Source organism: Leptonychotes weddellii, chromosome 14, assembly GCF_054177405.1.
Source record: "Leptonychotes weddellii isolate Sample4059 chromosome 14, ASM5417740v2, whole genome shotgun sequence".
Classification (NCBI taxonomy): Eukaryota; Metazoa; Chordata; class Mammalia; order Carnivora; family Phocidae; genus Leptonychotes; species Leptonychotes weddellii.
This window is the reverse complement of record NC_138382.1, coordinates 53908053-53923481: the sequence shown is the minus strand read 5'-3', so window position 1 is coordinate 53923481 and position 15429 is coordinate 53908053.

The following is a 15429-nucleotide window of genomic DNA, read 5'->3' as shown; positions in this document are numbered from 1 at the left end:
GTTTTGATAGACTCTCATAGCTTCATTTATTCACTTAATACTGAGCACCTCCTATGTGTCAGATACTGTTCTAGGTACTTGGAATATGAATAAAACAAACAGAGGTCCCTGCTCTTAAGAAACTTATATTCTAGCAGTAGAGAGACAGTACCAATAAATGTGTAAATTAGTATGTTAAGAGATGATAAAGTCTATGAAAAAAAAGGTGTAGGGCAAAGGGATTGGGAGTGCCAGTGAAGGCAGTTGGGGTGGCAGTTATAATATTAACAGGATGATCGGGGAGGGCTTTATTTGGAAGGCAAGAGTTGAGCAAACACGTGAAAAGGATGAAAGGGAGAACATGTTTCCAGGTGGAGGGGCCAACAGGACTGAATGTCCTATGATGGGAGGACTTTTCACAGTGTGATTTCACATTTATATTTTGATTATTTCCTTAATCTGCCTCCTTCATTAGCCTATAATCTGCAAAAAGGAAAGACCATATCTATTTTGTTCCATTTCTCTCCAGCATGTCGTCCAGGGGCTAGTACAGATTAGGTGCTCAGAAAATATTTGGTGAATGATTAAATAAATGAAGATTAACTTGTACATTTAACCTAATGAACTAGAAAAACTCCTAACCTGCTTTGACTAAGACAACATTGTCTATTCTAGCCTACTCTGGATTTTGCGCCTTCATTCCCTTTTGGCTAATTCTGGCCTTACTCCATCACTGACCAACCTAATCTGAAATAGGATGATTGTTTCCTTGCATCAGATACCTATTACTAATTGCAGAAAATCGTCAGCCTCCTTCTCTATCTGCTAACTTTAAGTATGAGAATTCTCATAACCCTTCCTATACCTCTAATAAATGTCTGCAACCAATTACTTTTCTCCACAGGAATTATTTCTGCTTTCTCTTGCATAGCTGAATAGGTCCTTTTCTCTTTATTCTCTGGCTAGCTGCCTATGTTCGGCAGGAGCAGTATTCTGCTCTACTGTGTGATGGACAGGGGGTTATCCCACTTGTTTTTGGCAGGAAGAGGATCTTCAGATTCGGCTCTGAACTGAAAATGGGTAACACATTAAAAGATAAGGTCACCACTATTCTTCCTGTGTAACTTGCTATTAAACATTTTCTTTGCATGAATTAACTCAGGAATTTTGCTGTTTAACTATTTGGGGCTCAACACCATGAAAGATATAAAGATACAATAAACTGGTTGAGCTCACACAGACATTTGAAAACCTGCACAACTGTGGTTGAGAGAAAAACAAAATGACATTCTTGTAGTTCAAATTTGCATGAAGTAAGTTTGAAAATATTTCATTATTTCTTTTACTGTTCAAAATAAAAACAAAGAAAATCAAACAGAACACACAGGGAAGTGTCCATCAACAGATGAAAGAATAAAGAAATTATAAGATATATATATATACAATATACATACATATATATAATATATATACAATATACAATAGAATATTATTCAGCCTTCAAAAAAAAAAGGGGGATCCTGCCATTTGCAGCAACATGGATGAACATGAAGGATATTATGCTAAGTGAAATAAACCAGACACAAAAAGAAAATAACAGAATGATCTCGCTTATGTGTGAAATCTAAAAAAAAAGTGAAATACATAAAGACAGAGAAAAGAATGGTGGTAACCAGAGGTGGGAAGGTGGGAGAAATAGGGACATGTTGGTCAAAGGGCACAGAGTTGCAGTTATATAGGATGAATACAATCTAGTGTAACCTAGAGATCTAATGTACCACATGTTGACTATAGTTAATAATGCTATATTGAGTACTGGAAATTTGCTAAGGGAGTAGATTTCAGATGCTCTCATCACCAAGAAAGAAAAAAAACGTACCTATGTGAGAAGATATGTTACTTAGCTTGACTGTAGTAATCATTTCAATATGTATATGTCTATCAAATCATCATGTTGTACATATCAAGCATACATAATTTTTATTAATGAAATTAAATACACAAGAGAAATCTTTCAATATAATATGTAAAAAGGAATACTTTTCCTAAATGGACCATTTACTCATAATATTTGGTGTTATAATGGAAATAAGGTTTATAGAACACCTACTATGTTCTAAGATTAAATAATATAATACATGTAAAATGTGTCTATTCATAATAGACACATAATGAATGTAAGATATTTTTATCAACATGAGTTCACCTTTATGCTTCATTCATCCATGGGCTAAGTACAGAATAATCTGGAAATAAATTTTATAGTAGAAGAATCTGATCCCACTTAAAAAATTTAATCTAAGAAATACCAGTGAGCCCTCAACTGTAATATATAGAGATTCAGCAAAGGTGTCAAATAGAGTTTGTATCAAAGGAGGAGATAATTCTATATTGTAATATTTAACATTTATCAGTTTAGCATATTGATTAAGAATATACTTTCTAGGGGTAGCCTCCCTGAGTTGAATCTGTTCTGCTGCTTATTTGCCATGTGTCCATGAGCAGATTATCTCATCTGAAAGCCATAGCTTTTTTCAATAAAATGAGGCTAAATTCCACATATAAGTGAAGTCATATGCTATTTGTCTTTCTTTGACCAACTTACTTCACCTAGCACAATATCTTCTAGGTTCATCCATGTTGTCACAAATGGCAAGATCTCATTTTTTTTATGGTTGATTAATATTCCATTGTGTATATATACCACATTTCTTATCCATTCATCTATCAGTGGACACTTGGATTGAATAGGGAATATAGTCAATAAGATTATAATAATGTTTGGTGACAGATGATAACTACGCTTACCATGATGAGTACTATGTAATGTATAGAATTGTTGAATCAATTGTTGTACACTTGAAGCTAGTATAACAGTGTATGTTAATTATACTTCAATAAAAAAATTAGGCTAAAAATATTACCCACCTGTGATGGTTAATGTTATGTGTCAACTTGACTAGGTTGTGGTACCCAGTTGTTTGTTCATTTACCAGTCAAGATATTGCTGTGAAATATTTTTAAGAAATGATTAACATTTGGGCGCCTGGGTGGCTCAGTTGGTTAAGCGACTGCCTTCGGCTCAGGTCATGATCCTGGAGTCCCTGGATCGAGTCCCGCATCACATCGGGCTCCCTGCTCGGCAGGGAGTCTGCTTCTCCCTCTGACCCTCCTCCCTCTCATGCTCTCTGTCTCTCATTCTCTCTCTCTCAAATAAATAAATAAAATCTTAAAAAAAAAAAAAGAAATGATTAACATTTAAACTTTGAGTCAAGCAGATTACCCTTCATAATGTGGGTGGGCCTCATCCAATCAGTTGAAAGCCCTAAAGAAAAGACAGATCCCCCAAGAAAGAAGGAATTCAGCCTCCTGACTATCTTCACTCTCAAGACTCCAACACCAATTTTTTCCCTGGGTCTTCAGCTTGCCACCTGCCTGCAGATTTTGGAATTGCCAGCCCTCAAAATCTTGTCAGCCAATTCATAAGAATGAATCTCTCTTAAGGTGATGATAGATAGATGATAGATAGATAGATAGATAGATAGATAGATAGATAGATGATAGACAGATGATGGATAGATGATAGATTTCACACCCTATTGGTACTATGTCTCTGGAAAACCCTAATATACTACCCTCCCTCATAGTAGTATTGTAAAAATCTTTGCTCTGAAATTTACTTTGACTTGACATTAATATAGTCACTTCAGCTTCCTTGTGATTATTGTTAGCATGTTTCTTATATTCCATCCTCTTACTTTTAATCCATTTGTACATTTAATGTAGGTAACATAGAGTTGAGTTTCACTTTTTTTATCCTGACAATTTCTGCCTTAAACTGGGGTGTTTAAAATATTCCTTGTTTAGCTCCACACTTATATTTGGTATTATTTTCCTTCCACCTGAAAGACTTCCTTTCATAATCTTATAATACAATAGTCTTTTTTATTTATGAAAGATATTTATACTGGGTATAGAATTCTAATATGGCAGGGTTGTTTTGTTTTTTTTTTAAAGATGTTACTCTACTGTCTTCTCATTTGCATCGCTTCTAATGTGAAATCTGCTGCAATCCTTATCTGTGTTCCCCAAGACATGATGTATCTTGTTCTCTGGCAGCTCTTAAGATTTTTCTCTGTCACTGGTTTTGCAAAATGTATTTATGATGTATTTTGGCATAATTATTTCACATTTCTTGTGCTTGGGGTTCATTGAGTTTCTTGCATCTGTGGGATCATCCAATTAGAAATTTTTCAGCCTCTATTTTTTCAAATATTTTTCTGCTTCTCCCTTTTTAGGAACCCTAATTGCACGCATTGTAGGTGACTTAAAGTAGTCACACAGCTCACTAAAGCACTCCTAATTTATTATTATCATTATTATTATTTATTTATTTATTTATTTTTCCCCTCTGTGTTTCATTTTGGATAGTTTGTGCTTCTATGTCTTGAAATTCAGTAATCTTTTTATTTGCAGTGTCCAGGCTGTCTTTAATTCCATCCTGTATACTTTCATCTCAGGCATTGTAGCTTCCATCAATAGAAATTCAATTTGGATTTTTAAAAATATATTTCATATCACTACTTAACATATTCAATATTTCCTTTAGTTTCTGAACATATAAAGTGCAGTTATAAATAACTATGTCAATGTCAAGGTCTGCTAATTCTAATAATGTCTAATACCTGGACAGTTTTAATATAGGGATTTTTCTCCTTTTTATGAATTTTACTTTCCTGCTGTATGACTGATAATTTTTTATTGGATGCCAAACTTTGTGAATTTTATCTCATCTGGTGCTAGATTTCTTTTTCATGTCAATAAAAACCCTTGAACTTTGTTCCAAGATGCACAGTTTGATCTTTTTGGGCCTTGCTTTTAACATTTGTTGGGCAAAACGAGAGCAGCGTTTAGCCTAGGGTTAATGATTCCCCACCCCTGGGAAAGACCCTTCTGAATGTTCTTTCCAATGCTCATGAATTTTGAGGTTTCCAGTCTGGCTAATGGGAACAAGCACTATTTCTAGCCCTGTGTGACAGCCAGCTATTCTTCCCTCCGAAGCATTCAGATTTGTCTCTCTCCTGTGCCTCAGTGGTTTCTTCATATGCATATGTTAATTAGCACTCTGCTAAATACCCAAGGGGGAATCTCTGCAGATCTCCAGAGTTCTCTGTGCCTTCCTCTCCTCTCTAATACTCTGTCTCATGAATTCCAGCTACCCTGATCTCTCCAGACTCTCATCTTTGTCTTCTGGACTCAAGAAGTTTCCTGGGGCAGGAGCACCTGGGTGGCTCAGTCAATAATCAGACTCTTGGTTTTGGCTCAGGTCATGATCTCACGGGTCATGAGATCAGCCCTGCATCAAGCCTTGCCTTGGGCTCTGCATTCAGCAGGGAGTCTGCTTGAGATTCTCTCCCTCTGCCCCCCACCCCACTTGCACTTGCTGTCTCTTTTTCTCTCTCTTTCTTTCTCTCTCAAATAAATAAATAAATCTTAAAAAAAAAAAAAAGTCTCTTGGGGTAGACCTAGATTTCTCCCTCCCTATATCATGGCATGGAAATGTTCTCAAGTCAGTAAGGTAGAAAAATTGCAGAGCTCACCTCAATTGTTTCCCATCTCTCAGAGATATCTCTCCTCCATTGCTTCATGTACAATGTCTTGAGAACTGTTCGTATGCTGTGGTATTTTTTAGTTATTTCAGACAGAAGGGTAAATCATGTCCTTGCTAGTCCATCTTAGCCAGAAGAAGTCCAATGTTATGGAAAATTTAATAAGATAATGTAAGAAAAGTGCTTGGAAAGAATTCAATGAATGTTAGCTAGCATTATTATTGTTATTAGCGTCAGAGTTTTAAGCCATTTAGATTTTGAGGCACTTTTAGGCAAATCTCATTGTATGAACTCAGTTTTAATAAATATGAGGAAAGTGTGGAACAATGAAAATATTAACAGCAATAATAATTGAGCACTAAGTGCTTTAAATTAATTGTCCATTTAATTTCAGTTCAACACTATAAAGTAAGGTAATATTATCAGCATTTTATAGATGAAGAATCTCAGGTCCAGAGAGGTTAAATAAATTGTTCAAGGTTAAATAGCTCCTAAGTGGTAAGTAGAGAACAGAGCCAAGGTGTGTCTAACCCCAGAGCCCAAACTCTTAACCATCATACATCACTGCCAGATCACTTCTAAGCAACTGTGAGGAAATTCTTGTTTCATAGACCCAAAGACTTTGCAAAATAATTGATAAAACTATCTCTTAATGTTATTATGGGTTTTTCTAACTGTTAACATCAGAAAGTCATTTCACAGGTATACAGTATCTTATAAAAGCATGGGTTCCAGTGTGACATTCTTAAGCTTGAAGTCCTGCCACATGGGGCAAATAACAAATTTAATGATAGTGTTTACTCTTCTCAGCGCAAAGCAGATTTGCTGATAAGATGCTAGCACATCAGGGGCACCTGGGTGGCTCAGTCAGTTAAGTGATTGCCTTCGGCTCAGGTCATGATCCTGGAGTCCCGGGATCGAGTCCCACATCAGGCTTCCTGCTCGGCAGGGAGTCTGCTTCTCCCTCTGACCCTCCTCCCTCTCATATGCTCTCTCTCTCTCTCTCATTCTCACTTTCTCAAATAAATAAATAAAATCTTTAAAAATAAATAAATAAATAAAAATATGATCTTTAAAAAAAAAAAAAAAGATGCTAGCACATCAACGGATAACAGGAGCTCCAGGTTCAGTAGTGCAAAACATAAAGGTAGTAAGAATGATTTAATGAAGCTGTCAGTTAAGTGCAAAAGAACAAGATTAGGACTAAGGGGCAAGGGCCAGGTGTGCAATCACGGCGCCAAATAAGTGATCTGATGCTTCTCCAGTTGATATGGTAGTTATTATAAAATATTCTATTGTTTCCATAGATACACCATACAAAAAATTAAACTTAAGCCATTCTATGAATTTAAGTAAAGTTCAGACAGATTTTCTCATGTGCAAATGTAAGATTTTTAAAGCCTGTGCTTAATCCTAAAATAATATCAATATTTAATAGTTATTTTAATACAGAAAATTTCAAAGAAAAAAAAGGTCACCATAATTCTGTCCTGTCAACTTAAAAAAAAAAACTAATCCACATATGTGGGCAAAAAATTCAAGCAATAAAGAAAAGTTAAAAAAAATGAAGTAGGAGCACCTGGGTGGCTCAGCCAGTTGAACATCTGGCTCTTGATTTCAGCCCAGGTCATGATCTCAAGGTCTTGGGATCAAGCCCTACACTGGCCTCCATTTGAGGATTCTCTCTCTCTCCCTCTGCCCCTCCCCCTGCTCCTGCTTGCCCTCTCTCTCTCTCAAATAAATAAATAAATCTTTTTTTAAAAAAAATAAGCATTTCTTCTCTGTTCTTCCCATCCTCTCACCCCTACCCCTTTGGTTCTTCTTCCCAAAGGTAATTATGATTAATTTTTGTGATGTTCATCTTTGAAAAAAGAGAGATACATAGATATGTAGAAATTTTCTTTTTAAAAACCTATTGAAATTACTTTCATTATTTTTAAGAGATTATACCACCACATATACTCTAGTTTCTATCACTAATTGAGTCTATTTCAATTATTTTCCATAGTATTATTTTCAAAATGTGCAGGCAGAATGTATCAGCTCAGAATGTATCAAACCAAAAACAAATACCTGAGCTTACATAGAAATTTAAACTGCTAGTAAAAGTGAGAAAATGGAGCATGCGCATGGTTCAGTGGTAATCACTACAGTTGGACCAAGTGAAGGAGGTGCAAGGAAGTTCTATGGTAATTGAATGGATTGTCCAGGTCATTGAAAAGAAATACTGCACCATCTTATCAGTTTTCCTGATTATAGCTAATAAAACAGTACAGAGATAATCTATGAAAACCTGGCATCTTTACTCTTTCCTCTCTTTTTATTTTTAATCTGCTTGCTTCTTTGCAGTTTCTGGCAAGTTGTTCTCATTTGGGGTTTGTTTTGGGGTTTTGTGACACTCTTTAGCTATCTTACCTTTTGTTTTATGATATCCAATTAATAAACTCTAATCATGGTGAGGTATGATTATCTATTTGGGAGTCACTCTCTCTTTACACAGCATCTTGACTTATTCCCAAGACTTAGATTAATTGTATCACTGATCTGAAAATTAGTGTCCCACCTGAACTAAATCTACCTTTTGCAAAAATCAAGAAAAAGTGGGACTTTGGGCATGGGTTCTATTCTTAATTGCTGTGATTTCATACTTATTCTCTCCCTTGAGAACTAACAAGAAATTTTATAGAAAGGAAAAATGGGGGGAAATTGAGTTCTTCCCACCCTTCTCAAGAAAAAAGTTATAAGAATGTGGATCTAGGGGCACCTGGGTAGCTCAGTTGGTTTAGCTTCTGACTCTAGGTTTCAGCTCGGGATGTGGGATCGAGCCCCTCGTCAGGCTCCACACTCAGCAAGGAGTCTGCTGGAGATTCTCTACCTCTTCTTCTCCCTCTGCCCCTCCCCCCTCAAATAAATAAATCTTAAAAACAAAAAAGAATGTGGATCTAGAGGATTTCCACTGAATAAACTAAAAACTAAGTCAAAAAAGAGGCTATGAAAAACTCAGTTCTGATAATATTTAGAGTCTATAACTGATAAAAGGATGTAATTTTGAAACGTCTTTAATTCCCTACTTATTTCCATTTTTCTCTGCATAGTATCCTGTAGTGATCAGCAGCACAACATCCAAACAAAAAGTATCCATGTGCCTGTTTAAAGGGGACTTACGGATATAACCTAATAGGTAAACAGTTTTCTAACTCAGTTTTCTCACTCTGGTATTTGCCTGGGTTCAAATTCTAACTCTGTATTTTAGCACTCATCTTCAGACAAGTTATTAAATTCCTCTAAGTCTTGGTTTCCTCAATTTTAAAATAAAGTAATAATAGTTAACCCACCAACTGTTGTAAGGATTAAATGAGGAAAATGCACCTAGAACCATCAGTACTTAGGAAAAAGAGAGAAAGAGAGGAATCTAATGTGGTATTTTATGTCAACTCTTGCCAGACATTTATGCAACTCACTGTGTGATTTCTAATTCTCACACACATAGTAGCCATGATATTTTATCTCAAAAATAAGGAAACAGAGGCTCAAAATGAACAACCAACCCAAGAGCAAACATTTGGCAATTGGTGTAGTTGGGATTCAAATCCAGGTCTTTTTAACTTAAAAGATTTCTTTCCCTTCATACCACAGTGTCTTGCAAACAGAGCAAACTGGATGCAAATATGGACATAGTTCTTACCAAGAGATGGTATTAATCTCCATAGGGTTACTTGTGAATGTTTTAAAAAGATAAACTGTATTAAAGATTTAAGCCAGTGCTTGACACATACTCTTCATCATTATCATGATGTCCCATTTTGCTTCCTAAAACCCTTGTGGAGTGTGGATTCTGTCTTCTATCCCCATATTGGTCAGCCTCTGCTGCACTTTCTTTTTAAAGTATATCAGAGTTGATCACTGATTCGTGGGTTAGATAACTAGACATTCTCGTTCTGTATTAATACCAGACACATGTATAACACTATAAATAAAATAGAATGCATGATGTTAATTTTAATATTAATTTTTTCCCAAGTACACACATACCCCAAGCTACCCTGTTACTTCAAATGAGCCAAGCTTAAGGGTATATCTTCAAGTCAAGAAGCCATATTCGTGTGTACAGATTAATATAAAAATATGAGAAAATGCAGAGTCCATATTATCCATACTATTCAATGTATCTGAATTTTTTTAAAAAAATTTTTCCAGCTTTGTTGAGGTATAATTGACATATAACATTATATAAAGTGTACAATGTGATGATTTGATACACATATATATTGCAAAATGATTACCACAATAAGGTTAGTTAACATATCTATAACTTCACATAATTGCCACTTGTGTGTGTGCACATGTGCACACGTGTTGAGAACATTTAAGATCTACTCTGCAACTTTCAAGTATTTAATATAGCATTATTAACTATAGCCACTATGCTGTACATTAGATCCCCAGAACTTATTCATCTTATAACTAGAAGTTTGTATGTACCCTTTGACCAACATCTCCACATTTCCCCCATCCCCCAGCAACTAGAAACCACTATTTTACTCTGTTTCTATGAGTTTGGCTTTTTTAGATATCACATATCAGTGAGATCATATGGTCTTTGTATTTCTTTACCTTATTTTACTTAGCAAAATGCCCTCAAAGTCCATCCATGTTGTTGCAAATGGCAGGATTTTTTTTCTCTCTCATGACTGAATAATATTCCACTGTATATATACCACATGTCCTTTATCCATTCATCCACTGATGGATACCTAAGTTGTTTCCATGTCTTGGCTATTGTGAATGGTGCTGCAATGAACATGGGAGTGCAGATATCTCTTCTAGATCCTGATTTCATCTCCTTTGGATAATATGCCCAAGATGGAATTGCTGGATCATATGTAGTTCTATTTCTTTGTTTTTGAGGAGCCTCCACACTGTTTACCATGGTGGCTGCACCAATTTTCAATGTGACTGGATTTATTCAGATGTTTTACTTAAGGTATCATCTCTTCCACAAAGGAATTGGAAGGCAGCTCACAGCACCTATCTGATTGTTCCTGGTTTTATTTGGTCTGATCAGTGGTTCTCAATTGGAGGCAATTTTGCCCCCCAGGGGAATTTGCCAATGCTTGGACAAATTTTTAGTTGCCACCACTTGATGGGCAGAAGAGTGCTCCTGGGTACCTAGTGGACAGAGGCCAGGGATGCTGCTAAACATCCTAAGATGCACAGCACAGCAAAGAATTACCAGCCCAAAATGAAGAGTACTGAGATCGAAAAACTGTTGCTTAGATCAGTAGTTCTCAACCCTGGCTGCACATTAGAATTACCTAGAGAACTTTTTAAAATGGCAAGATTGCCTGGACCTCCCCACAACCAAAAATTTGGACCTGAGTGGCCTGGGGTAGATGCTGGCAAATTTTATGTAGATATTTATATATGCCAGTTCCACAGGTGATGTGCAGGTTGCTGCACAATTCAAATTGTGAACCACTCACTGGTCTAGATGAAGCTAATGAGTTTAAATAAAGATATGGAAAAGATAGTTACAGTGGGAGGAAATCCTTATTGCGATTTTTGCCAGAACTTCTGCCCTCCCTCCTTCCTCTCCAGCTGTGCCAGGACTGTCTTTTGCCAGAGATCCCATCAGAATTCGCTCTTTGTTACGGCATTTCCCAAATGGTGTGTTTGCTAATGGGAATAAATCTCATTTAAGTTAGACTCAAAAAACTCAACATGTTCACCACTCACAACACCGTGTTTATGGCTTTTACCTAAACTCCTTCCTATGAACAGCCATGTGGTTATTTTTGTTTCTCTGTCCCCAAAATACCTTTGTTTACCTCTCTTAACTTGGATCTGCAGTGTTGCTCTCCTTCCTGCAAATTCATCCTGTTCTTGGCTCCTCCTTCACATGCTCTCTTTGGTCCACTGCTTAATTACTTCTAACTCATCCCAGAAACGCACCTCTTCCAGCCAGATTCTCTCGCATGATCCTAAGTCAAAGTGCAGAAAAATGTGGAGTCCTCATGAAACATCAGTGGTTCAGAATCCCTTCTGGCTCTCTTCTCTGTACCAGAAGTAGCTTATTAAATTACTGCTGTTATTGTTTAATGGGAAGTCAAAATAAGTGGGGGGGAGAAAAGAGGTTATTTAATTTCTCTAATTTAAGTTTCTCCACACAGATTGACTTACAAAGCTCACTAGACTGAGTGAAAGATTTAAAAATATACTATGGAAAATGATTTGGGGCACATTTGCAACAGGGCTGATGATTGTGAATGTTGTACAATAAATGTATAGATCATTCCCTCCTCCAGATAACAGTTTTACCATCAGCTGCTGGAAGTCCAATTTCTGCCAAAGGAGCAAGGTTATTTTAAGTTATTTGACAAAATGGTTTTAACTCCCAGAAATAAAGCAAGTTGCTCTAATGCATATCAGCTGTAGGCTTTATTTCCTCCTCATGTAACATGCTTCTGCAGAGTAAATGGAAAACTCCTACAGACTATGGAAGTTGGACATTTTCTGTTTTAAAAAAATGGCAAATGAAAATGGTAGAAGCAACATAGTTAGAGATTTCAGAGCTATGAGAGATTTCAGAGCTCTGATGGCTGCCATATGGCAAACGTAATCTTGTAACACAGACCAAGGAGAGCAGAGCATTAAACATAATGTGATTTGTATCATGGAAATATTTATCATCAGTGCCAAAGAGAATCTGAGGAGTGTTTGAACAAGAAATAACTTGGTGCAGCCATAAAAAAAGGATGAGATCTTGCCATTTGCGACAACATGGGTGGACCTGGAGGGTATTATGTTTAGTGAAACAAGTCAGACTGAGAAAGACAAATACTGTATGATTTCACTCATACGTGGAATCAAAAAGACAAAGCAAACAAAACAAAATGAAGAATAAACAAACAAACAAAAAACAGAACCAGACCTATAAATACAGAGAACAAACTGATGGTTGCCAGAGGGAAAAGGGTTGGAAGATGGGCAAAATGGGTGAAGGGGAGTGGGAGATACAGGCTTCCAGTTATGGACTGAATAAGTCATGGGACTAAAAGGCACAGCATAGGGAATATAGTCAATGATATTGTAATAATGTTGTATGGAGACAGATGGTAGCTACACTTACAGTGAATAGAGCATAATGCATGGAGAAGTTAAATCACTATACTGTATACCTGAAACTAATGTAACATTGCATATCAACTATATTCAAATTAAAAATTATTAAAAAAAGAAATAACTTGGAAAAGATAAACATCTATGCTCATGAATTACAAAGGAACTATTCCTTTCTTAGCCATTTTACCTCTTAACTCCCTGTATTGGGTAAACCTGTTACAGCTGAGGCCTATAAATTTTTTTTTTTTCTTAAAAGACCAAATAGTAAATATCTTAGGCTTTGGGGGCCATACTGTATCTGTTTCAACATCTCAGCTGTGCCTCTGTGGTTTTAAGGCAGCTACAGACAACACATAAACAAATGGGCTTGAGTGCATTCATTAAGATCACTAATAACCTTCGCATTGCTAAATTCAGTGTTCAGTGTTTGGTCTCCCCTATGTTCCTCCCAGCATTTGACAGAGTTGATCATTCCCTCCCCCCTTGAAACACTTTCTTCATTTGGATAACAGGACACTTCACTCACCTGATCTTCACATTCTCTCACCAGCTGCTCCTTCTTGCTTTCTTTCCAATCTCTGGTATTAGTGAAGTGGCCCAAGATTCAGTTTTTGAGTCTCTTTTCTATCCTCACTTTTTCTATTGGAGCTCATCCAATCCTACAGATTTAAATACCTTGTATGTATTAATGACGCTTAGTCTCATGTCTCCATCCAAGTCTTCTTCACTGCACTGAGATTTATGTAGCCAGTTACCTTATGACATGTTCACTTCCATATTTAATTGGCATCTGAAATTATATAAAAAAATGGATCATCCAATATTTCCCGTTAACCTGTTCTGCCCCCAGCCTTTCTCATTTTGATTGATGGCAACTCCTTTCTTCAGTGGCTGAGGTCAAAAATCTTGAGTAATCTTTACTCCTTCCTGTCTTTTTCTCCCATGCCACCTCCAATCCATCGGAATATCCTGTTGTCTCTACCTTTAAAACATCCAGAATATGATCACTTTCCATTCCCTTGGTCCTACTCAAATCCAAAACATCGTCTTCTGGCACCTGAATTATTTTAGTAATAATAGGAGGCAATCATTTCCCAGCTAGTCCCCCCTCTTCCCACCCCTGCCCCCTACAGTCTATTCTAAATGCAGCAACCAGAGCAATCCTTTTAAAGTTTAACTTGGATCATGTCACTCCTTGGCTCAAAACCCTCCTATGGCTTCCCATCTCCCTCAGAGTAAAAGTCAAATATATTACTGTAGCCTACAGAGACCTAAATGCTTTTGCTCCTTGTTATTTCCCATATTGGAATGTATAGTAATCCCCCCAAATTCATTGTCTACTTGGAACCTCAGAATCTGATCTTATTTGGAAATAGAGTCTTTGCAGGTATAATAACTTAGGGCAAGGTCATACTGGATTAGGGGGGCCCTAATCAGTGACTGATGTCCTCATAGGAAGAGAATCAGAGATAGAGACACACAAGGTGTGGGGTAGGGCCCGGAAGAGAGAAAGACATGGGAGGCAGAGACTGGAGTGATGTATCTACAAACCAAGGAATGAGAAGAATTGCAGGCAACCACCAGAAGCTAAGAGAGGCAAACAGAAGCTCCATAATGAACCAAACTGTCAACCCCTACAATCCAGACTTCTGCCTCTAGCATCATGAGAGAATACATGTATGTTGTTTTAAGCCACCCTTAAAACAACTTTGTGGCACTTGCTTATGGCAGCCTTAGGAAATTACACTTCTTTCATCTCCTTCTGCTCTTTCTCTTGCTCCATCTCCTCTAGCTACAACCTGCTTGCTACCCTCCTCAAATTATCCAATGCCTTCCACTCTTTCAGAATAAAGTTTAAAGTTCCTAACAGAGCATACCGCCCTAATTATCCAGTATCTGTCTACCTCTCAAGCTTTATTTTCTGACACTCCCACTATTTTTCAACTTTACAAAAATATCCATTTCTTCATTCTTTTTATTCAGCCATTTGCTAAGCATTTGTGGAGCACCAACCCACGTATGACAATTCTGTTTTAACAACAAGAAATGTAATGAAGCTAGATGATGTCCCTATTCTCGTGGTGCTTATCATATTCTCTTTATTGAGACAATAACTAACAAAATTAACACATTCAAAGAGGAATAAATGCTATGAATAAAATAAATCAGAAAACTGTTATGGAGTAACTAGATGGGAAAGGTGGTCAGAAAAGACCTGAGTACCAAGAAGTCAACCTTTGAAAATCTGGAGAGAACTTTCTAGAGAGGGAACAAGGGCAAAGACTGAGGAGAAAGGAGGTCAGCAGGTTCAAGAAACAGAAAGGTCAGTGTGTTTGAAGAGCCACTGGCAGGGAGAGAGTGGACCAGGAGAAATAAGGGATTTGGCATTATGAAGCCAAAAGAGGGTACAGCAGGGGAGTGATATAACAGATTTTTCTTTTAAAAGGAGCACTTTGGCTGCTGGGTAAAGAGTGAATTATAAGGAACAAAGATAGAAGCAGAATTTGTAGGTTCCTGAGCACACCACACTTGCCCACCATAATGATCTTGTATTGAAGGAAAGTAAACATGTGGTTCAATAATGGACTGCTCAACTCTCTACTCCTATATCACTTTAATTTCCATGTATTTATTTATTCATTCATCAGGTATTATTACAGGTTAATTCTGTACCAGTAGGGTTAGGTGTTCAAGGATATAGACATTACTATGGTAAACA